Raw genomic sequence first — 11,965 nt, forward strand, 5'->3', positions numbered from 1 at the left:
TTGATGTGCTGGTGGGGAGGGTACTGAGGACCAAGGAGCAAGGGGAGGGTCCTGGTTGGGGGTGGGTACAAACAGGGGTGTGCACAGCGTGGTGAGGGGAGGAGGGTAGGATGCAGGCTCAGAAGCTTCTCCACGACACCCAGGGCTATGGCCATAGGACGTGCCTGAACTTGGGAGAAAAAGGATAAATCTTAGTCTTGCAGACCTGTTTTTTCCCCTGTGTGAATAAAAAGCATCTGAGCTGTACTTCATGGACACCTCTCCGCCTTCCCTCCCAGCCCATGGTGGATGGGCTCTTGGCCGCACCAGCTCTTTGTTCTATGTGTTTGGGTGGAACTTTCTTCATCGGGCCCGTCAAGCAACATAGTGTGATGTGACTTCATCTTATTTAAAGTTTCAGTTGGGAAAATTAAGCCATGTAGATTTGTCATGGAAAGAAATGTTCACTTTTGCTAATAATCTGGATTTGGAGGGAACAGGCATTTTAGTGAACACTGAAGAATTCTCTCTCCCACGAACTCCCTCCTCATTAATTGCACTTCAGTTTCATGGAAAAAAATTTCCTTTAAGTGTTCTATGATCTGAGTCAGTCTTGAAGTGAATCTTTTGGGGGGAAAAGTGAGCTAAAATTGCTTCAGCTGTTTTTGACTGGTGGGATGTTGGAACACACACACACACACACACACACACACAGACACACTCACGTGCGCGTGCTTCCTCTCTTTAAAAGAGAGGGAAGAAAACACGCTGACCTATTTTTACACCCGCGCAGCTTGCCATCAGCGGAGCCATAAACCCCAAACTTGGCAAGGCTGGGCTGACATCTTTGAAGAGGCAAACCCCGCTGGCTCAAAGGGACACGGCTGCAGACATCACAAGAGTTTAAAAAACCCTGCATCCGAGCCTGGGGAGGAAACATTTCTTACCCAGAGTTTAAGCAAACCTCATTATAGGATCCCCACTAAAAAGCTTCAGGGATGTTGCCAGCTGCCATTTCTTTCATTAAAAACAGCCTCAAAGAGGAAGAAAAAGCAGAGAGAAGGCTCCCGAGCTCCTGCACACCTTAGCTGATGCCCGAGACAATCGTGAGAGTTTTTCTGGATGGATGTGGGGATTTTAAACCTGCATTTGAAGCAGGAACAGTAAAGCCCCAGGCACTGGGAGGCTGGATCTCAGGACACCCGCAGATCTGATTCCTGGAACTTGAGACACTGCATCTCCCATGAAACAACAGCGGCACTGTGTCCCTGGATGGACTGGCCTGGTTTAGGGTGTGGGGTCTGGAGTGGGCCACCCCCGGAGGGAAGGGCCCAGAGGTACTGGGCACCTAGGGTTTGGAAGCAAGATCCCTGTTCAGAGTTAGCTCTGGGAATTCCTGGACGCTCCTGCGGGGCTGGCGAGAGGCCGGGCAGAGAGTGGCGTCCGGCCAGCGGGGGCCACACGGAGTGGTATTGGGAGTAGGCCCCCGAGCCACATACCTGCCTTTGCTGTTCACTGATCGCTCCTTGGCTGCGTCCCAGAGCCTCAGCCTCCCCGTCTGTAGGGTGGCCGTGGCGACGATGGTGAGATCGGCCGGGTCTGAAACCCACACATTGCCCTCCACGTGTTAGGGGTCAGCTGACAGAACATATGGCGTGTGGGATAGGCTGGACTAGAGGGCAGCTTATTTTAGGAGTGTTGTGTGCACACGGGAGCACACAAGAGCAGGTGTGCATTGCCAACGGCATCACCAGGCTGAAAGGAGAGCCTGCTCTCCCTCCTGTCAGACCCACGTCAGGGCTCCACCTCTGGGTCCCCACGGTGAGGCACGGGGCCTCAGAGGCCAGACCCCTCAGCAGCACCAGCTCCCCACATGGTGAGGCCACACTCATTGTCATGGTGCCCTGGCAGCCAAGAGCCCCCAACTTGATTTCCTGGAACAGCCTCAGAGAACATCCTCAGCTCCTCCCCACCTCTGCTGTGTCCCTGGGCTGCAGCCCCCCTTGTGTGTCCCTCAGCCCATGGAGGGGGGGCCCAGCTCCAGCCGCAGACCCTCCCTGCCGAGTCTACAGGGCCCTCGTCCTCACAACAGGGCCTGGCTCGCAGCCAGAGGCAGCAGGTCTGGGAGATGTGAGCCCATTATCCTTTGACCGCTAAGATCCGTTGCCAACATGCTGTCCCCGAAACCATTAGCATCCCTTTCAAAGAGAATTTATTAAGTGGGAAGAGATTCTCAGACACTGTCAGGCAAATTCCACTTTTTGGCGCCTGAGGAAAACAGCCACCTGGTTTAGATCAGCCTCTGGTGCCAAATGCCTCGGCCAGAATTCTCATTTCCTGAGTGTGAGAGCCAGGGGAGCAGTGGCCACAACCTTGTGGACATGGGGCTCTTTCTAGTGATTTCCAAACCCTCCAGTTTGGAGAGGGGAATCTGCTAGGGACCGCAGGCGGCCCGGCCTCCAGAAGCCGGCTTTGAGCACCTGCTGTGTACCATGCCAGGTGCTGGGGTGCAGGAGAAAGGAACTGGCCCTGGCCATCAGGAGAGGCCGCTGACAGCAGGAGGGGATGGAGAGGCATGGACCGGGTGCTCACACAGCACGACAGAGCCTGCTGGAAGGACACACACTCAGGTGTGTGGTCAGGTGTGCAGAATGAGGCCTGGAGCTGGTCCCAGAGAGGCAAGTAGGATCTGGGTTTGCTGGAGCCTCTGGGGGCCCCCCAGGAACTCTTGGTCTTGCCCTTGAGCCAAACTGGGCATCCTCATGTTGCTTCCCCAGCATAAATCTAACTCCACTGGGGGGACAGACCAGGGAATTCTTGCTGAAGGGCTCCCAAGGAGATGGGGGAGAAGTGTCCACACTCCCCAGAAAGCAGAACTTTCCTGAGCCCCAGGTCGGGGTTTCTGTTCCCTCAGCAGTGGCTCACCCTACCCCCACAGCCCCCAGACCCGCATGCTGTCCCCCAAACTTCCAATCCTTGGGCTCTCGGACTCCGGATCACAGAAGGAAAGACGCAGGGACCGCCAGAGCAGAACTCTGCATTGTGGGGGCTGAATCATATCCTGCAAAATCCACATGTTCCTCGGAGTGTGACCTCGACAGGTGTCCTTAGAAAAGGGGATATGTGCAGACAGGCCCACGTATAGGTATGCCATGGGAAGGGATGCAGGCCGCACAGGAGATAGGCCCGGAGTGCCGTGTTTCTCTGAGCCTCAGAAGGGGCTACTGTGTGACACCAGCAGGCATGGGACCCCAGCCCTTCCTGACACCATGCAGAGGGGCACACGAGCTTGGGAAGGGGAAGATGCCAAACCAAGTGCCTGGAGACATGCAAGGTGGCAGGAGGCCTGGCTGTGAGGAGCACCAGACACCACGGAGGGCGGGTGGTGGATGGCACGGTGGGGCGGCTGGGCCCGGGAAAGTCGGTGTGAATCCCACCGCGAAATTGCACCCTCTGCCCTCCCCCGGGGCGGCAGGTGGGCAGCCTCTCTCCTGGAGCAGGAGCAGGTGTGCCTCCAGCCCTGGCATCCACCTCCCTCTGCAGTCCCTGTCCCCACACCTTGCCGGACTCGCTGCCTGGCTCCCCAGGCCTTGCGGGTGCCCAGCCTCGCTCTGCAGATGGGCGGGGTCCCCACACGCTGGAGGGTGACCAAGCTGGCTGGGAAGCCAGACTGTCTGAGCCACAGGCTCCTCACCTATGAGGCGGGGCAGCCGAAGCCAGGGTCTCCCCCGTTTCAACACTCTGGGGATCTTCTAGTCATTGTTACCTCCTAACAGCAGGGCTGTTCTGACAAAAACAGGGAATGGGGTGGGAATGGTGTTTTCTGGACACTCCGGGGCCCTGGACAGGCCCACACTCCAGGCCAGCACATCCCCAGCACCTCCCAAGGAGCTGGGGGGGTCTCCTCTGGGGTCATGGGCAGCAGACCCCCATGGACCCCACAGACCCCAGCAGCCTCTGGTGGCCACTCCCCTCGTCGCCCCCAGGTGGCGCTGCAGGACCTCCACCCAGGAAGCCAGGACCGGGGACTTTCAGTTCAAGACCCAGCCTTCCAGAGCTTTCCAGAGGAGCTGGGTGAGGGCCTCTTACGGGTCCCTGCCACTGATGTCAGATGACACAGTGCCCAGAGCCTGGAATTCCCACCTGGCGCCACTGAGTCCTGTCTGTTCCTGGACGCCCCCTCTCCTGCCTTCAGAAACCAAATGAATGCACACGCCTTCCTCGCCACACATGCGTGCCTGCGCGCGCGCACACACACAAACACACAAACACCCCATGGGTACATACACACACACACCATGGGTGTGCAGACACACACATGCTGCAGGTGCACACACACACACCCCGTGGGTGCACAGACGGCAGACACACGCGCACACACATACAGAACATTGTTGACCTGTGGTCCCAGACTGGACTGGTGGGAAATCCATGCTGACTGGGGCTGAGCTGGGTGATAATCTATGCAAGGGGAGACCCTGGGCCCCAGGGGGAGCTGGCGGGCCCCAGGGGGAGCTGGCCAGCCCCACTGTAGCCCCAGCTGCTGCTGTGGGCGGCAAGGCTGCAGGCGGACAAAGACTGTGGAATATTCTAGTAACCTTGACAGATCCCATTTTCTCAGACTTCTGCCATTTTTGTCAGGAGTTCCAGGATCCGGAGAGTAAAGCACCCCTTACAAGGGAATGGAAGGGGAAGGTCGGAGCTGAGTGACCCCGAATCACATCTCTGACATGTGAGGAGGGAGCCTCCCTTGTCCTTACTCTGGGGTTAGAGGGAAGGTGGCTTTTCTTGCAGAAGGGCCTGTGGGACCCTGTTCCTTACCCCCACTCCCCGTCCTGGAGCTCGAGGCCAGAGACCCCAGACCCTGGCCTGCTGCTGTCTTGTGCTCCGTGGAGCCAGGCTGCCCCGGGCGCCGTCTCCTTGCAGGACTGCGAGGCCTGAGCTCAGTCCCTGTGGCTGGGATGAGGGTAAATGCCAGCGTGAGAGGCAGTGGGTGCAGGACCCCGAGCTGTGTGCCCCTTCCATACTGTCTCAGTGTGATGGCCAAGCCAACAGAGGGGTCGGTGCCCCTGGCCAAGTCTGTTCCACGATGTGAATCCCAGCCAGTTGCACTCAATTAACCAGCTGGCCGTTAACTTGATTAACTTGGTGCTGGGCAGGTAGGGTTCACTCTGCCAGCCTGTTTCTCAACAGTGACCAGCAACCATCTGGCCAAACGAGGACGGCCAGAAGGTGCAGAATGCTAAGTGTCACTGCATAAGGCCTGGACAGTGGGAAGGACCTCCAGGAAAGGCCTTGGGGTGCCCGTCTCTGCTCTGTGGGGCTGCGTGGGTTCTGGCACCTGCCACCCCAGGCTCCATGGACTGCTGCGGAGCAGCAGCCTCACACGGAAGGACAGACGGGTCAAGTCATGGAAGGACAGACGGGTCATGTCCCCCTCCCCTGGCCCCGCTGAGGTTACCCTTCCCTGTGGCCCCGACGGAGAAGTCTGGCCTGATGCTGGCACAGGAAGGCGTCTGAGAGAGGGCACAGACTGGCCTGGGTGGACGGAGCCCAGGCTTCCTGAAGGCCTAGTAAATACCCATCCTGCTCCCAGTCTGCCCCAGAAAGGTCTGCGGCACTTCAAGAGCCTTCCAGGGACAGAGCGGCGTGCAGGGGTGGCGGGATAGCCTGCTGGGCCCATGGCTGTGTGTGCCGCGTCTCCACCGGAGAGCAGCTGCAGACATTACCTCATCTCTCAGACACTAGCCTCCAGATCTCCAGTTTGGGGGGAATGGGACTCCCTCCCTCTCTTCTCCCTGCTCCCCATACCCTACTCGTGTGTGGACCAGGGAGGCCGCCAATACCCGGAAGGGCAGGGGGGCGTCCAGAAACTCATGAGGGAAAGTGAATCTCCCTAGACCCCTTCCCTGCAGCGCCACAGAGGGTCCGCTTGAGCCAGAGCCAGATCCTGCTGTTAGGGGTGTGGGGTGTGGAGTGGCGCTCAGGGCTGTCCAGTGTCACCTCCGGCCTAGAGATTGGTAGGTCCTGCTCTTCTTCCTCCCTGTGCCCTGGCCTTTGTATCTAGCTTAGCTCTGTATCAATGTCCTCCCTGCCCCATGTCCGTCCACCCTCCCTACCCCCGGGCCCAACCGTTGTCCCCACCCCTGTGTCTGTGGTCCTCCCTGCCCCCTGTGCCTGGTGCCCCCCCCCCCCCCCTCATCCTCCTTGCCCCACGACTGCTGTCCACCCCCCCACCCCCCCACTGGCCTCGTGTCCTTTGTTTTCCTCAGGACAAGGACTTACATTCACTTTAGTTTCAGAGACCCTTCTGTGGGGAATGGCTTTTACATAGTAGTTGCTCAGTAAGTGAGAAGTTAAATAAAATGAATTAGTTTCATGATGTGCAGATAATGGGGAAGGACCTCGGCCTCTGCTTGAACCCAGAAAGTGGATGCCAGGTGGGAGCACTTGTCCGCACCAGCCCCTCGTCTGTCACTATGGTCGGCAGCCCCTGTGGAAGGCCCACATGCTGATAAGACCCTCATGCCCCACTGCCCCGCCCCCCGGCTGGGCTGTGTACTTGGGGTGAGGCCATGCCCTTGCACCTTGTGGGAGCTGAGTGACCCATGCAGCAGGATGGAAGGGAGGACTTTCTGGGACGGAGTCTGTCATGGGTTTACTTGCTCTGGATTTCCTTCCTTTCTTGGGGGCTGTTATGGGAATTTCCCACTCGTCTTCAAGACTATAAAGCAATCTCGGTCAACCAAAGGCAGGAGAAGGGATGGGGAGGAGCTCGGCCAACCAGGTGCTTCTGATGGCCCCACAGCTTCAAACAGGAAGGCTGCACTTTCCCATGTGGACGTGGCCTCTGGTAAGAGGAAATCAGGACTCTAACAATAAGAGTCCCCTGCATCCAGGAGCGTCCCCTGATAGCAGCCCCCGACACCGGTGTGCACCAGCTCCCTGGGGTCCATGGCCGCGTGTGCAGGGCAGAACTTAGCATGGGAAGGCTTGGCGTGGGAAGGCCTTGGCGTGTGCAGGGCAGTAGCTGTGGTGTGGAAGGCCTGGCCAGGGAAGGGATCACTCAGGGATGCCCGAGGGCCTGAAGGATGCCACAGGCCTGGGGTGGGGAGAGCAGCAAGGAGAGCTCTCGGGCACGGTTCAGCGTCCTTAACGCTAAGAGGGAGATCATAGCCCTCGCGTGCGTGTACACTGTACACTGCGCCCGCCCCCGAACGTTTGTGTCCCCTTGAAGAAACACATGGACTGGAGGTGCAAGCTTGACTTAATCCTGGGAAGATGTGGTCACATCTCCAAGGGACAAAGAAATGGAGAGGCTCTCACACCTTGCCCTGGGGTGGCCTGCTGCAGGGCTGGTCCTCAAATGGCTCTGGGGCCCCACGCCAGGCAGCCAGCTGGGCTGTGTCTGCACCTGCCGGGGGAGCCAGGAGAAGAGAGTGTGTGTGGTTCTGGAGTCTAGCACACTCGGGGAACATCCTCTCGGCTCTCGTGTGGAACAGGGGCCTGTCGCTGAGGCGTCGGCGTCCAGACTACGGGAGGGCATTCTCGTGGTCAGAGCCTGAGGGTCCACACATAGATTTTGTGGGTTGCCTGCTTTGTTTCAATCCTTGAGGATATTTCCACTCCAACCGTGTGTCTGGGTTGGGCTAACAAGGAGGGAAACGGAGGCACCGTGGCAAGAAGAGTGGGGCCTAAGCCCATACGGTGATTTTCAAAATCCCAGAGCAAATCTGGGAGCTGACCAATGCCCAGCGGTTTCGAGTCGGTGTTTCCCATCCGCTCTTGGTGAGCAAATGGGTTCTGCAGGCCTGTCGTGTTTTTTAATCTAATGCCTATTTTTCTTTAGTGGTGCCTGATACAAGGGATGATGAGCCCAGCAACACAAAGAGCCTTCACTCAACCGGACAAATTGTGAGCAGAGAATATATCCACGTAAAAGCTCGTCGTTGAGCCGTACATCTTCAGCACACTGTTGATGAACTAAGAGCCTCTTGCTGAGGACGGTGCGTGAATGAGCTGTTGTGCTCAGGATAGAGACTCCTACCCAGGCATACACCTCTCGTGGCCCACCGCTGCGGACACGCAGCTCCCACGCCCCGGCCTGCAGGACCGACGTGTCACTGGCCCACAGTGGCACAGCCCACGGTCACATTGTCGCTCCCTCCTGCCCAAGACCACAGAGAGCAAACTGTCTTCTGCTAAAGAAAGAAGGGACCGCCTACAAGGGTGTGGGGCCCTTGCTGCTCCTGGGCCCCGGGCCCGTGGTCACCTGCGGTCACCACCCGCCCACCCTCACGCCCCGCCCCCGCCCCCCTGCACCCGGCAGTCCATTCAGCAGCCCAGGGGCCCCTCTGAAGCCAGGAAGTTTGCTCTCCGTCCGTTCTATTTCGAGAGCTTGGACTTGGCCCTGGAATTTTACAAGCCTGGGAGGAACTGGAGTCTTGGCGCTTTCCTCTGCTCCCACAAGGCCCCTGTCTTCTGCGTCTGGGGGACTTGGTGGGGCCGGGTCCCCAGCCTGGCAGCAGGGGAGGCTGCGGGAGGCTTTCCAGAGGGCTCCCAATGCAGGGAAGCGAAAATCTGTGACTTCTGTAGCAAAAGTGATCCCTCAGCTAGAGTACATGAGAGGATTCTCTTAGCTGACATTGGGGCAAAATAAACTGACTTCCATTGAGAGGGCTCCTGACCATGAAGATAAACAGCCCGTGACAATGTGCTTATGTTCTCAGGATGTCGGGATGCTTGTCTGAGTCCCCGCCCCACAGCCAGTGCGCGGGAGAGAGCCTGGCCCACAGCAGGTGCTTGGTAACAGTGAAGGGTTGGAGGGAGGGAGGCGTCCATATCACAGCTGTGTGTCCTCAGACCCAGGGCACCCAGGGAGGAACATGGGGGGTCCTCCTAGCAACATTTGGGGACAAAAGTCGAAATTCCACGCCTGAAAACCAGGACACCATCTTCACGTTTCTGCTTCAGTCCCCTCAGTCCCGTCTAGGGAAGGATGCAGTGAGGACCTCAGCCTCACTCCCGAAACAGAGACGCTGGGCTGTCACGCTGGCGTTGGTCCCAGGAGTTACTTCAGGGACGGCCAATGGCAGAAATCTTGCATGCGCCACATGTACAGAAATCACGCGTTAGGAGCAACCCTGGGTTGGTGCGGCCCCAACTCTGTGTGGCAGAAACCGAGGGTTTTCCACTCAGCACCAGCGGCCACAGGCTGGACTCCCCGTGTGGGGCTGTCCCATGCACACAGGACGCCAGTGGCCAGTGGGACAACCAAAACTGTCTCCAGACCTCGGCCAGCGTCCCCTCGGGGGATGAGAGTATCCAAGGTCAACCAGTTGAGCTGCAGGGACTTTAAGGAAGAATGTGTATTTTCCTGCTGGGAAGGCTGGGGCTGGTGGAGGCTCAGTGAGCTGCCTCTTACCTTGAGGTGATGGGGCCTGGGGACCCAGAGAGGCTCACGGATGCCCCAGTGGACTCAGTGCAGCTCCTTAGGGCTGTGCAGGAGGACGCCTGTCATCCTGGGCGTGGAAGCCGCAGCACAACCCCCCACCCCCCCACCCCTGCCCAGGGCTCCAGCCGCTCTGGGTCCATGTGCCCTCCTTCTCGGGTTCCAAGGCCTCGCTTCAGCCAGGCCATGCCAGGCAGCCCCAGCCCAGAAGTGGGACTCTTCGAAGGGACTTTCCTTGGCTTCCCTCCTGGGCGCCCCCCTCCCCTGTTTCTCTGCCCTGTGCGGGTGTTTCCTTGGGGTTCCCTGGCACCTTGGTGGGGCTGCATGCGTGTTCTCAGCATGGCAGTAATGGGTGGGGGAGTGGCAGGTGCCTTCTCTGCCTGTCTCCACCTCCAGGCCGAATGCAGAGCACACTAGGGACTTGCAGAATGGAGGCCTGGGTCCCTGCATGTTCTCAGGGAGGGCACTTCTGGACCAGGAACGTCCTCACTGGACCGCCGAATGAATGAGAAATAACCGCTGTTAAAGACCGGGCGTTCAGATGGTGTCTGCCCTGCAACCAGCATCCTAGAAAAGCACATGTCATGGGGGACGGAGGTCTCAGGGGTTCTTGATGGGGGTGGAAGCCATCGTGGCACCTAATGAGATAACCATGGGCCTTGTACAGAGCTTCAGGAACTCCTTTGGCCTGCGGAGTTCCCGCAGTGGTGCTGGGTCCCTTCCTGAGTGTGTGGTGCTGAGCCAGGAGGCTCGCAGATAAGACTGTTGTCAGAAAATAAAGCCTCAGCCTTGAGAAGCGTACCTCCAGTACACACCCTCCGATTTTTTCACCCAAAATCTTCCCATGGAGACATACATTCTTGAGTCATGAAACAGAAAGGACAACCCAAGCCTTGGGCTTATCCTCTTCATTTCACCGTATTTGTCCCCAGAACAAAGAACAGAGACTTGTCCCCAAGTCACTCGCTCCCAGAGCAAGGAATGGACCAGCCCTGAGGTGCAGCCTCAGAGCCATATAAAGAACATTTTAACTACTTTAAGAATAACCCTTTGCCTCTGCTTTCAAGGGCTCAGAAATAGTGAGGCTCAATCTTAAAGCACCCAGCTGCTGGATAAAGAACATATTCTAATGATCAGCAAAGAGACATCTGTCTCTGGAACTGTCATTTGCAGGAAGATAGGAACCTCTGGTTTCTGCTGGGATAACGGGTCCAGACCCCTGATGAATGGGGCCCAGGAAGTCCAAGGGCCTCCTAGCCTGGAGACATTGCCTTGGTGCAGACAGGCCAACAGCCCATGGGGACATGGGGACCCCACACAGAGACTGTGCGCCGTGAGCCTGTGGGTCTGTCATTTGTCACTCGGTGAGAGCCCACCGCAGCCACACTGCCTTCTTTCAAGCCAGTGACCACCTGGCATTATCTGGGTTTGGGGCCAGGTCTGTACCTTAGCCCCCACTTCCTCCTAAGTTTAGAAGGGCCTTTTTTGGGGGCCACACACATGGCCACTCAACAGCCCAGCTGGCCCACACATCTGGTTCTGAACCATCTGTTCAGGACTAATTCTTCATGACCTCTCGAGACCTCTCCCACCAGCCATCTTATGAGTTCCCGTGTAAAGGGTGCCAGGCTGCACAGCCTTCCCCCGCTGTGCCCACTTTCTCAACACAGCCCTCCCTAAACATGCTCAGACCACAGGACCGTTTCCTCAGCTCTTGAGACCTGGGTCAGCCTTTTGGGACATATTCACTGATTCAACAAAAGTTTATTGAGCACCCACTATGTGCTAAGTGATAGAGATGGAGAATAAATACATCAAATGGCCCTACCTTCTTGGGGACCTGCCAATCATCATTCACAAGCCAAGCTTTTCCCCTCTTTCAGACCCAGCCTGATGCTGGTAACTCTGCTTTCAAGCTCAAAGACCACCTTGTAATTCTCACTCAGCTCCCCAAGCAGCCCAGCCCCAGGGAAAGAACTCAGCAGACCCCTCCATGGTTAAGGGCCTAATCCTGGTCTATACATCAACCCCTATGAGTTTGGTGAATGGGAGTCTGTCTCAAGAAACAGAGCCACTCTTGCTGGACTGACAGCACATTTCTGGGCTTGTTAGACTGGGAGCCAGATGGTGGAGCCATCCCCTTCACTGAAGGGAGACCTCTGTGGGCGTTTCCTAAGCTCTCCTCGTCACTCTATATGTCCATAAAGAGGTCACAGTGGTGTCATGACTGTGAGGAATATGGAGCGTGCCTGGGTCACTGTGGGTGATACTCACTGATGTGCACAGACAGACCCCAGCAGGGGCCCCGGACGGACTGGGCCTGCCCATATACCATTGGCCTCTGCCCTGCAGGGACTCAGGAGGTATCTGTTCATGAGCAGAGCTCTGATAAATCCTGATAAATCCCAGCTCACAGCTTTGACAAAACCAAAAGGCAGTTAATTAGAAGGAGAATATGCTTTCAATGACTTGAAAACAGTGAGTACAAGACAACCAAGTTAATCAGTCTCACTGTTTGTATCTCAGCAAAAGTGT

Source organism: Enhydra lutris, unplaced genomic scaffold, assembly GCF_002288905.1.
Source record: "Enhydra lutris kenyoni isolate GAN:26980312 unplaced genomic scaffold, ASM228890v2 scaffoldscaffold24, whole genome shotgun sequence".
NCBI lineage: Eukaryota > Metazoa > Chordata > Mammalia > Carnivora > Mustelidae > Enhydra > Enhydra lutris.